Genomic DNA, 13,326 nt, shown 5'->3' with positions numbered 1-13,326 from the left:
CCCTGGTAATGTTTGGCCTTTGAAGTGGAATTGGGCGCCTGTGGAAGTGTCGATGCTCGCAGGGGCAAGCTCTGAGGGTGGGCGAGGAAGCGAGTTCAAGGCGCGTAAAGACCAGCAGAGCCGACAAACAGCTGGGGGAGAAGAAAGGAAATGAGAATGAAATGTGGTTAAGCTGCTGTCAGTCCTTGCCATTCCTCCTCCTCAGCCCATGCTCGTGATTGTCATACAGGGGAACCGTGGTTTTCGTCATCAACCCTAAATCAAAGCAGTTCTTTCCAACCAGGACACATTATTCACTGAGACTGAGTCACTAACGCGTAGGTGCTGTGTTTGGGCATGATACGGGCAAACACACTAGTTTGTTAGGTACACTGTCCGGCTGTACAAAAACCGAGACATACTGTATTTTTGGCAATCATTTCTGTTGAAAACAGGGGCATATGAAAATCGAGGTTCCGCTGTACTACCCCAAAATATATCACTGCCTATCAAAGAAGACATGACCTTTTGTGCATCAGTAAATGTGATGTTGGAACAAAAGGAAACTCTGGTTGACAGTAATCTTCGAAGGTTGAGTTCATTTTACCTTGTCTCGGATTTTTCGCTCCATTCTGGGTGTCTTTGGAGTTGCTGCAACATGGAAGATGTGCTGTGGTGGTAAGCGCCACGTTACAGTGGATACGGGTCACGGTGTTCAACACGCTGTTTAGCTTGAAATGCTTTAAATGTTTTCCTTCTCTTTTGTCGGCGTGTCATTTTTAATTTATTCCCAAAGTAATTTTCCAAAAGTTGCAACTTTATTTTGTTGTATCTGTTTCTCACATTACAACTATTTTAAAAAATATATGTATTTTTTTATTTAAGATTTCAGGTCTATGCTACTAATATGACATTATTGTTCCTCATGACGAGTTTAATCTTGTAAAAATGCCACTTTTTTCTCATCATACTTTGAGTTTATTCTCATCGTTGTTTTCTATTTGTGCTGTTTTTTTTCCAAACTATTTTAACTTTGTTCTTGTAAAAAAAAAAAAATAGCGTAATTATGACTTTATTCCCTTAGTATTTGGACCTAATTCCCAGAACATTATAACTTTTTCCACAACCTAATTTTCCAAAAAGTAAAACTTTCTGTTTCTCATCATTTTACACCTTTTTGCACAAATTGCATATGTTTTATTTACTAACATGATACTAAAATTATATATAATATTATGAGTTTAATGAGTTTTTTCTGATTCAAATATGACTTTTTTTCTTGTAATATTTTGATGTTATTCTCGTAAAATTACAGCATTTTTTTTCTATTTGTGCTGTTTTTTTCCCCCAACTATTTCAACGTTGTTCTTGGAAAAAAAAAGCGACTTTATCCCCATAATATTTTGACTTTATTCTCGCACAATTACAACAATTTTCCCAGTTTTCCGCTTTTGTTGTTTGTTTCTGATGCTATTGCAACTTAAAAGCAATAGTGATGTCTTTCATTATTTCAACCTTATGCTACTAAAATTACATAGACTTTACCCCATTATGATGTTATTCTCGTAAAATTGCCACTTTTTCTCGTTACATTACATCTTTTTTCTCTTAAAATTTTGACTTGTATTTTGACTGCATATTTTTCACTTTTTTTTGTTAAATTATATTTTTACGATGTTTTTTTTTAAAAAAACAGCCGTGGGCCGCAAAAAGGTTGGACTTTGGAAACCCCTGATCTAACATTTCACTATATTCATGAACAAAGGCAATGTAACGTGCGTTCAAGTCAACTGCGGTTGCGTTTTCAGGCTTGTAATGGGCCAAAATGTGCATGGCAGCCAGTCAATGTGCTTTTATGTGGATAGACATTTTTGTTTTAATACTGGAGCGGGAAGAAATGTGTGTTTTTGAAAATGTCGGTTAGTGTGAGTGCCTAAATATCAAGAGCAAAAACAGCGGCTGACCAACAAGCTCTGAGCAGCACTTATCATGACAGGAGTGTCTTCAAGGTGCAAAGTGAGAAGAAAGAGGGCAGCACGTTGCTTCTTCTTCCATCAGCAGATCTGAGGACCTCGGGGCGAGAGAGGTTCATGTCAGCCATCAGCATATTGATGCACCAATCAATACTGCGTGTCATCCATTACCCCCGACTCCACTGTAAACTTCAGACAACAACTTTCTCTGTTGTTGTTGTTTTAAATATGTTGTGCTGCATATTTTACCTGAGGAAATTTCCAGGAGGGAAGTGTAATGAGCCAGCGGGACCTGCGAGGAAAATCAAGCAAAAGCATTGAAGGAAAAAAAGTCATTTAAACACAATCCTGCTAGGAAATGTTTATGTGACATGATTTCCTCAGTGACTTTGAATGTACACGCTGATTTTTTTTTCTCTTTTAAACTTCCTAAGACAAAATAAAAAGGCACTATTGCAGAGAAACATGAAGAATGTAGGCAGGCTGGACAGAGACAGACTGGGCGGAACTAATCTGAAGGCGTGTAGCTCCCAGGAGCTATCATAGAGGCTACACGAGTGCTAATCTCCGGAAAAGTGGTGATCATCGCCCAAGATCATCTAACAGTTTAATTCTTCGGAGAGAGTGTTTAATTGGCTGGATGGGTGCTGCTGTTTTGGCTTGCAAAGGGATTGTGTGATGTAGCATCTATAAATTAAAACCATCGCACTTACCACACGTAAGGAGGCGATTAGGGGCTTGGTGTCTATGGGAAGGACGGATAATAGACTCCTGATCAAAAGCAGTTGAAAAATTGCAAGAATTGACATTTTGCACTGTTGGATCTTAAGGAGGTTCTAAGTAGAGCTTCAATATGCAAAAAGAATTGACTTGACTTGATTTGACTTGCGTCTGTCTAGTGCAGGGGTCACCAACACAGTGCCCCGCAAGCCTGCCACATGAGGTGCCCGCAAGCCTGCTTTTCATTCAGGTTTTCAGTTAATAATGTGAGAACACTAGAAAGAAAAGTATTGTGAAACATAAAATGTGAGTTGTGGATACCAGCACTTTGTGAATGTTTTGGTAAAACAAGCATATTTGATTTGTTTGGGTTGAAATAAGGTATGAAAATCATCTCTACAAAAACGAGTAGCTCGTGGCCATTTTCATTTTCTAAAAGTAGCTCTCACAAGAAAAAACGTTGGTGACCCCTGGTCTAGTGGGTGTCGATAGAGACGTCCACGAATTTCCTCCACTTGTCTCTGTCCATGGCAATGGTCTTGGTTTGCCACACATTCTTCTGGCGTCATTCTTTGATGTCATCTAGCCATTCTCTCGTGGGTCCGCCATGTTTGTTGTTGCCTTGAGTGATGCCAAAGACTGCTGCCTATGGGCTGGCATTCTGCAGGTCTGGCCAAAAAGAATCATCTTTCTCTGCATGACAGTTTGTACTATGTTTTTCTTTATGCCGTCCATCATGCGCACCCTCTGCCGTTCTTCATTGTTCAAAATTCTGTGGAAACATCTAATCCTGGAAACATCTGTGGCATTTCATTTTGTTTTGTGATGTCTGTTTTTTTGAGTGTTCAGGTTTCGCAAATCTTTTTCTTTACGACTGCAGCAAAGAAAGAGAGTTGGGACTGAGACAAAAAAATATTTAGAGTAACCAATTTATTGCAAACAAGTATGAAACGGAAACAGGCTGTTGATCAACCTGAAACGCCCCTAAAATAGAAATGATATTTTCAATAAATGAGTCTCTCAATCAGGTGAAAAATGGGTTTGGGCATGCTTGGTGCCAGTGCTTCTAGGAGGCTCGTGAGGATGTTGCTCCATGTTCTTTTCTGAAGTGCAGTGTTGTCCTTCTGAAAAGCCAGTCATTATCACACAAACGAGGGCCTTCAGTCATGAGGAATGCCCCCTGCAACATCTCCACATATCCACCGGCCATTTCACGCCCCTGCACAACCTGAAGCTCCATTGTTTCATTAAAGGATCATGATGGCGCCCCCTCCACTGTGCTGTGTGGAAAACATCTCAGGTGGGATCTCCTTGTCATGCCACTAATGTTGGAAGCCATCAGGACCATCAAAGCAGAATAAAACTTTCTTCCACCTTTCAATGTCCCACGTTTGGTGCTCTCCTGCAAATTCCAAAACGGGAATTGTTTTTCTTTGGTTTTCTTCTCAAAAGCCTTCTCTGGCAGATGGCGTCTGATGGTTATTAGACTGCACTCCAGTAGGCAGGCACCAGTAGCAACCTTCATTTGGGCCGAGGATGGTCCCGTCTCTTGATGGACAGTCAACGTGATTTTTTGGCTCAGGGACATTTTTTATAGTCTACCACTTGACTTTTTTGTTTCAGAACCCTCAGGGTGTTTGAAGAAGGTTCTTAGTGTGTCCAGCCTCAGCAGCAGTGGCGCACTGCAAGAGGCCTTGCTTATCTGACCGCACTGTCTTTGCCATCAAGAGATAGTGACAGTGTGAATACCTGACCCGAAATCACATTCAGTCCACATTTTTGCCAAAGATTTAGCCTTTTAACCCATTCAATACCAAAGACGTATTTATACATCTTTTAGGGTTTTTTTGTGTGAGAGGCAAAAAGAGGTGATGATGCAAGTGCACGCTAAAAGATGAACTGTTAGAGAAGTTTTAAGCCATAAAAACGGCCTTAAGGTGGCAGGCGTGCATTTGATAAGAGCTCATCATGGATCTTTTGCATGTAAAAACACACTCCCAAGCAAGGAGGAAGTGAGAGAGTGTGGAGGAGTGTAGCACACAGAAAGTTATGTATTGTTGGGACATTTTAATGCATGCACATTCACACACGCACACACGTGCACGCGCGCGCACACAGTTTAGTTCCAAATGTGAAAATTGTAAATAGTTCATGGTGTTTTATTTGAAAATAAATTGTTATTGGATTTAAAACAACCCTTTTTATGTTGTGGTGTAGTTGTTTAAATATTTGACCTGTCACAAAAGCAAGTACATACGCGACGAGGATGGAACATAAAACACCGAGTACAGTGGTGTGCAGTCAACAATCTTACACTCAACATATCAAACACCAAAGAACTCAGAGTGGACTTCAGGAAAAAGGCAGGCCAGCACATCCCCATCTGCATTCATGATCAGGTAGTGGAGCGAGTTGACTCCTTTCGTTTTTTAGGCACCACCATCGATCAGTCCCTGTCATGGAACCTGAACACCAGTCTCATCATTTCAAAAGCTCACCAAAGATTACACTTTCTCCGACAGCTGAGGAAATTTGGGGTCAGTCAAACAGGCATGATCCATTTCTACTGCGCCACAATAGAAAGCGTGCTCACCTTCTCCATCCTGGTCTGGTATGGCAACACCACCAGCCAAGATAGGCAGCAGCTGGAGAAGGTGGTACGCAGGGCCTCCAAAATCATCGGCCACAATCTTCCCACATTAGCCTCACACTACAACACCAGAATTGCCAGGAAAGCCAAGAACATCACCTCCGACCCCACTCACCCAGCACACCATCTATTCACACTCCTACCATCAGGTAGAAGGTACCACAGCATCACATGCAAAACCACACGTTCTAGGGACAGCACCTACCCACAAGCCATCCGCCACTTCAATATGCGCACACACTTACTGGACTCCACCACCGACCTGCTACCTCTTCTGCTTATTTTGCACGCTGTCACTCCAGCAGCCCCGTACAACCATGCACTTTTACCTTTGCACTTTTTCAATGTTCGTACGCTGTCATTCCTGTCTTCTATGTGCTGTTTTTGACCCTTCCTTAGTTTTGTTTCTTGAGTTGTATTGTCGTGATTGTATTGTCAACTGCGAGCACACCAAATACATTCCTAGCAAATGTGTACCTATACTGTTGATATGGATAATAAACTCGAAACTTGAAAAGCAAAAAATATTTGTGTCAAAGTGAAAGTTATGCTTGAAATGTATCTTTTCACAAAAAGCTGTTTTTCTCCCCTTTTTTTTGTTGAGAACTGATATTTTCTACTGTCGATTACTAAAGAAAAAGGTGCAACCACACTTTTTTTTTCTGATGAAAGACGAGAGTCAAATCTTTCTTTTGGTAGGTTTCATGTAGGTTTCATTCACAGAACACAATATTCTGTGTGCCTTAAAATATCAGTCAAAAATCATATAAAATGGCCGCTACTGCAGGGGGTTGTCTTTTGAAAAATGGCTGGGATTGAATGAGTTAAAGGCTGCGCTGATCAGCTGTGAGTGATGTAAACGTAGGCGCCATCATAGAACCCCCCCTCCCCCCCCCAAAAAAAAACACGATCAGGCTCGAGTTCAGAAAGACAGCAAGCAGCCAAGTAAACTTCCTCTCCTCCAAGTGGGCGGCCTCCTCCAACTTTTCCAGTCCTTCTCAGCGCAGGACGTGCCAATTTGTTCTACGTGGAGCCAAGAGTGGATGTGAAGAACGTCAATGCACGGTGACACGCCGCCTCAAAACAAAAAGACAACGTGCGGCCATGCCAGAATCAATGTGACTTCTATTTAACACCTCGGCCTGCCTCACAGTCTACCCTTCACATTAACGTCAATGGAACGTCACGTGAACACCAAGCGAGATACCTCTTCCAAGGCCTAACCATGACAGGAAAATGTTGAATTAAAAATGACTTTACCTTGGAAGGGTTAAAAGGCAGCAGTGAGATTTGATAAGCTTTATTTACTCGTACTCGTCCGACTCTGAAGGAGCAAAGGTGTCAGGTGTGAAGTTATCTCAGCAGTAAAAAGACGTTATCACACACACACGCAGCAGAAGATGCCTTGAGAGGACGGTGGCGTTCTCCATTCTTTTTCTGACAGCTTATTAGCTCTTTAAAATATCTTTTATCTTCGACGACTGTGGCAGAATTACTGAACACACACGCCTTGATTTATTTGTAGCGTCATGTAAGCGAGTGACACCCTCCAGAATATTTTCTAGGTATCGCCCGGTTATTTATTTCTTAGCCTTCCGACACATTCATTCTCAAAGTAGGGTACGAGTACAGAGCATTACAAACACAGTGGATTCCCGCGATGTTATGTTTTTAATAACTAGCCCCAACGAGTTACCCAGCATGCCTTGCGGGTTATCATGGCACACGTATGTAAGTGTCTCAGTGTCCACTTCGATACCCGCATGGTCTGGTACTCACATTGCATGTTTCAGGTGTGTTACTACTTTTTGTTGCACCGTGAGCGAGGTAGGCGTCTGGGTTGATGACCTCCTGTCGGTTTGTGTTGTGAGCGTAGGAGCGCAAATGTCCAGCTCAAGCGTGTACAGCAGTGCCGAGACGTAGCAGCATAGTCCAGCCTTGATCATGTAAATAAAATGGTCATCTTTATACGCGTCTCAATCGCGGGTGATCTGGAAATGTAACCCCCTTGAAAAGAGGGGATCTCGTGCGTCAGCGGACATACGACCACCCAAAAAAGTAGTTTTTTTCAACTAAGATATCTAAGATTTAAGAAGGATCGCCCCAGCCTTAGCCACGAGCAGGCCGGCATAGTAGAATATGCATGAAGTCATTGTGCAAATACTCATTTATTAACTGACAGTTTAACTGAACGGAGTTAGCTCTTTTGTCAGTCATACAGTCTCTTTGTCTCGGTGGGTGGAGGCGGGGCCGCTAGAATACACACAGCATGCAAAAGAGTGTAACAAAGTAGAAATGATGTGAGTAGATTGCAATATATTCCCTATATTCTTTATATTTTTCCTTGTACTTTTCTTAAAAGTAATGTTACAATTTTGTTTCATTGTCGCAGACCAAATCTTATTATGTTATTATATTATACTTAAACTCTGTGTAGCTAAAATGACATTATTTTTCTTCAAATATTAAATGTATTCTTGTCAAATTGTGATATTTTTTTTCTCTTAATATTTTGATTTTATTCTCGTAAAATCACAGCTGTTTTCTTCATTTTTGTTGTTTTTTTTTTCCAACTATTTCAACTGTCTTCTTGTAAATGTTCTTCTCATAATTATGACTTTATTCCCATATTTTGACTTTATTATAACTTTTTCCCCTACCTAATTTTCCAAAAATTACAACCATATTCCTTGTTTTGTTTGTTTCTCATATTATTATGACTTTTTCTTCTCATCATTATGACTTTATTCCCATAATATTTTGATTTTATTCTCATAATATAACTTTTTCCCCCAACCAAATTTTCCAAAAATAACAACTTTATTTGGTTTGTTTGTAATAACACTATGACTTGTACAGTAAGAAATGACAGGGGTGTCACAAGATCTCGCGAGATTAAAATGTGAAAAGATTTCTCGTGGGCATTAGGCCTAGGATGATAATAAATGACTTAATCACACAATAAACGAAAATGAACTGGATAATTTTGCCGGCCTCAGTATGTAGCCATGTGCATGCGTGTCTGTTTTCCTGCAGGAAGAGGATTCACTCTGTGCATTGGTTTTAGCACTATAGAACAACGGCATGAATGGAGTGAGCCCTTTTATATCTCGTGTCTCGTGACACCCCTAATTATTAGAGTTGTGCAACACTTATATATGGGAAAGTAAATACTTAAACACACACACACCAAATTTACTCTCACTTTCACACAAACTTAACTTTCCTTTTCCTGGCACACAAGCTTAAGTTTCACTTTTTAGAGCGGTGAGGCAACTGCTATGTTACGTACTGCGGGTACTTTCATTCTGGGCTCTTCCTCCATCTTCCTCCTTGATGAGAAGAGTCCAGAACTGCGACCTCTGCCAAAAAAAAAAACAGGAGAAAAAGGCTGAACAGAAGAACTAGCAAATTATCATACAGGGCGGCACAAAAAAATTGGACGTCATCTAATCATCTGATGCAGGGGCATCCAAAGTGTGGCTGTTTTTTTATTGGCCTGCGGCACATTCTACTTTAGTATAATTTCACAAGAAAACAAAAAATAAATAAATAAATAAAAAAAACAATGAAAATAATTTAAAAAAATCTGATTTAAAAAAGTTATTTCGAGGAAAAAGTCAATTTTACGAGAATGATGTCATAATGTAGTGAGGAAAAACAACATTATTTTAGTACCATAACAAATTAAACAAAACATGAATTTGTTCTTTTCGGAAAAATAGGTTAGGGAAAAAGTTATAATATTATGAGAATAAAGTCAAACGATTGTAGGAATAATGTCATAATATTACTAGAACAAAATTAACAAAGATTATTTAAGAAGTTGAAATATTTGAAAAATTTAAAGAAACAGCAAAAATGGGGACAAAAAGAGCAAGTAGCAAAGTTGATACTAATAACAGGCTTTTTTGTTACACGTGTCGTGTCACATATTGAACATTTGCAAAGCTTTGTGATATTGGCTACAGAGTCAATATGCGTTTGAATAAATGGTTGGAGTTTTGATGAGGAAATATTTTCATTTTTAACATCAAGCCTGTTTAATTCCGTTTGCCCCGTAAATTCTGTGAGACACCCTGCATATCTACCCATATGCCACTAGCCAATTACCCTTGAGCACGTGTCACATATGCAAAGCCAAAGCACAACAAAAACGCTGGTACTTGGAAAGCAAAATATTTTTGAGGTGGTGGTGGTACTTGTCTTGTACACTGCATAGCAGGGGTGTCCAAACTTTTTCCAGCAAGGGCCACATCGTGAAAAACGACAGGATGCAACTTTGCCACTTTGATATTTTGTAAAGTAACACATGTAAATATGCTAAGAAGTTATATAAACTTCAAGGAAAAAGTACATGTCAGCTTTGTCATATTGGTGGAAAAAGCCCTTTATTCGTATTCATTTCACTTCTTGTTCTTTTTGCCCCTATTTTTGCTGTTTTTTTTTAATTTTCCAAATATTTCAACTTTCTTCTTAAATAGTCTTTGTAAATTTTCTTTTTGCAGTATTATGAATTTATTCCCATAATATTTTGACTTTATTTGCATAATATTATACATTTTTCCCCAAAATAAATTTTAAAAAATCACAACTTAATTTTGTTTTGTTTGTCGTGATACTTTTCAAAACATGTTTTATTTGACAATTCAACTTTATGCCACTAAAATGATGTTGTGTTTTATCATAATGTTACATCATTCTCATAAAATGATGACTTTGTCTCATTTTTCTCATTTTCTCTCTTAATATTTTGACTTCATTCTCGTAAAACTCCAAGTTTTTTTTTTTTTTTTTATCCATTTCTGCTATTCTTGTTTTTTTAAATTCTCCAACGACAATTAAATGATAAACCATGGCTGTTTGGTAGACTATGGTCTATTATTAGTCAGAACATACTGAAATACAAGTGATATGTAATATTGTGGTCACTAGGTGGCAGTAATGACACAAAACATTGATGAGACGTTACCTTATATTACATTGCCTGAACACTGCACAAAGTCATCAAGTTAGCCATGGCATGTCCCACGTGATAGAGTGGAAAAAAAAGTTTTCCTCCCATTATGTGTGGAAGTGGTACGTTTTTGGCTTCTTAAGGGAAAACTTCACCTTTTTTGGAATTGTGCCCATCATCCACAATGCTTATGTAAGACATGAAAACACACGTCTTTCTCTTTTCTGTGTGTTCTAAAGATATAAAAACTGATAAAAAGAGACAGCTCATTACCGCACGTAATGGGACACACCGATGCCGCCTACAAAGACCGCTATTAAAACACCTCCAAAAACCTTCAACAAGGTTTTATATCCAGCGATGAGCATGTAGAAACTGGTACATTCATGAGAACATCTAATACTCATAGTATTTTGCCGCATTTTGGTCCTTTTAAGCATTACTGGAACTACCTTCCTGGGTGCATTGATTTCACACAGCAACATAGAAACAGATGTCTACACCTAGCGTTAACTTTTGCAAACTCAAAAATAAAAACACAGCAGCAGTCGCTGTTGATACACTCCACTGCTGATGGGAATGTCATCCAACTTAATGTAAAAAACTTCTAACTATCCCTTTAAATCCTATATCGTGGAAATTCATTTAACGCCATCCGGTCTGGAACCAATTAACCGCTATAAAGGGACAACTGTATTTAACTTTCTTCTTGTATTTTTTCTTCTCGTAATTATGACTTTATTCCCATAATATTTTGCAACATTTTTGTAATATTTTGTATTCTCGTAACGTTAGAACTTTTTTCCACAACCTAACTTCCAAAAATGACACCTTTATTCATTTTTTGTTTGTTTCTCATCATATTACCACTCTTTTAAATTTTTTTCTTTAATATTTTCTTTAAAGTGGGCCTATCATACTAATTTCCGGGCCTTTTGTATTGAGTTGTGGACTCCTATAGAGCAGCTACACACGATAACCCGAACAGAAAGCTTTCCAGATCTCCCAGACTCTGCACCTCTTCAAAGTGTTTGTCTGTGTAATTCACTCCACCCCCAGCCCTCCTCCAGGTATGCCTCTGGCCGAGCCCACTTTGCTGTGATTGGTCACACGCCCGAGACTTCCGGACATCTGCCGAACTCCTTTTGTCTGATTACTTAGACAAAATAAACACAGTTAGGACACTGATAAATTGTTACTTACTGTTTGCTCTTCGGACTCTTCAACACGACCAAGTAACGTTAGAAAGGCGTCGGACTTTGGAACAGTTTGGCGGATAGTCCAGCTTCGTATTGGCCCGTGTTCACAAAACAGTCCCGTGTGAAATGCCGTTGACAGATGAGCATATTTTTCTCTTGCTGGCCGGGAATCAGCAGCTGCAACCACTTCTGCCTGATGCTTGCCTCTTTAGGCTCACCTCAACAAACATTTCCTGGGAGCCATACAGTACGTGCTAACACGGTAAACAGAGCAGAGCGAAGCAGAGCGGGGGGAGAGCAGGCCTACAACCTTTGCCCGGGCATGCCCATATAAGGAAGTCCGGGTTGCATTGATGTCAGTGGAACTCGGTGTTAAAAAAACTCTGTAAAACTTCCAAATGCGCAAACCTCATTATCTTACGCGTTATCATCGTTGAACATGAGAATACAACATTGTAACATTTATAGGTCAGAAAAGAGGAAAAGCATAATAGGTCCCCTTTAATTGCTACTATTTTCTTTAATATTTCAACTTGACAGTCATCCCTCATTTATCACGGTTAATTGGTTACAGATCTGGCCGTGATAAGTGAATTTCCGCAAAATGGAATTTGGTATTAATAGGTGGAATGCTTTCATGGTTTAAAATGTAATTGCTACTAAAATGACGTTATTTTTCCTCATAATGCTATAATGTTATTCTCTTAAAACTTTTTCTCGCTACATTCCTTTTACCGCTTGATGTTTTGAATTTATTCTTGTCAAATTGCAGATTTTTCCATCTTTGCTGTTGTTGTTTTTAAAAGGTTTTCTTGTTAAATTATATTTATATAATGTGCCACGAACCGCCGTGTTGCTGCTATTGGAAATGTTAGAGGGCAGACACCCTGGGGATCAATAAAGTTCTATCTAACGTAGTCTAAAAAGTTTGAGAAGCACTGTTCTAAACAATTTCATGGGGTGTCCTAACTATTTATACTACTTGGTGTGCACACAAGTTTCCAGAACGCTACAATGAACAGATAATAACACTTATTCACGTCTTATTGGAGCGTCTCGATAAGCCGACGCCATCATTCCCGCACCTTCTCAAAGTCAACGGAAGCTCTTCCGAGTTGCAGCCGCGCACTCACCTTGTCTTTTGTACGTTTCGCGCCTTTCTACGACATTCCTGCTTCGATAAAGAATTGATGACATTATCGCTCTTCAGAGGCCACAACGCCGCTCACACCCCCGCCTGAATAATTAACAAGAACAAAAGAGTCTTTTTTGGCGTCTTGGCCGTTATCGTTGGACACATTAATCACTCTCATTCATCACTCTGTCTGAAACCCCCCCACTACCGCCCAAAGCCCGTTCACGGTGGCGAGAAGACAAAGGCGACGTATATCTTATGGAGTAGTGGGCAAAATTGAAACAATGTATGTGTAATTGGAAGTACAAAAAAGAAGCTATCAAAAAGCTCTGTAGTTTTTAATTCAGAGATTCAACGGAATAGATATTCGATTTTAAAAGCTGAAAGGCGTTAACTCCACTCAACAATGTAGATGGACAATAGGGCGACGACGAAAACCACCAGGTAAGCATGATTCATGATAATTGTTCGGAGGCCCCTGATAGAAACATTAGCACATTTTGAGAACTCCGACTATCACAAGGTTATGTTGTGTCATCGCTACAACAGCGTTGATTGGATTGTCCGACTTTCACCGCATGGAAACAACCAGCCGGGAGTCATCTGCTTAAAACGGGCTGCTGTAGAAGCTTAGACCTTTTAAGACCAATTTATGCATGTTTTGCTGGACTTTTTGTCATAAAATCTCTATTTTCTACCTTTACCTAGAGCCA

At 39.5% G+C, this 13,326-nt stretch overlaps 1 long non-coding RNA gene across 1 annotated transcript in view; it reads right to left on the bottom strand.

The window, feature by feature from the left end:
- Window positions 1–8,117: 8,117 nt before the first annotated feature.
- Window positions 8,118–13,326, bottom strand: part of LOC129180380 (uncharacterized) — a 64,431-nt gene continuing 59,222 nt past the window's right edge. The window contains exon 4 of the long non-coding RNA XR_008570146.1: window positions 8,118–8,684. This is a non-coding gene — a long non-coding RNA (uncharacterized LOC129180380). The remainder of the gene's footprint in view (window positions 8,685–13,326) is intronic.

The sequence above is a fragment of the Dunckerocampus dactyliophorus genome, chromosome 4, assembly GCF_027744805.1.
Source record: "Dunckerocampus dactyliophorus isolate RoL2022-P2 chromosome 4, RoL_Ddac_1.1, whole genome shotgun sequence".
Classification (NCBI taxonomy): Eukaryota; Metazoa; Chordata; class Actinopteri; order Syngnathiformes; family Syngnathidae; genus Dunckerocampus; species Dunckerocampus dactyliophorus.
This window is presented reverse-complemented; position numbering and strand designations above follow the sequence as displayed.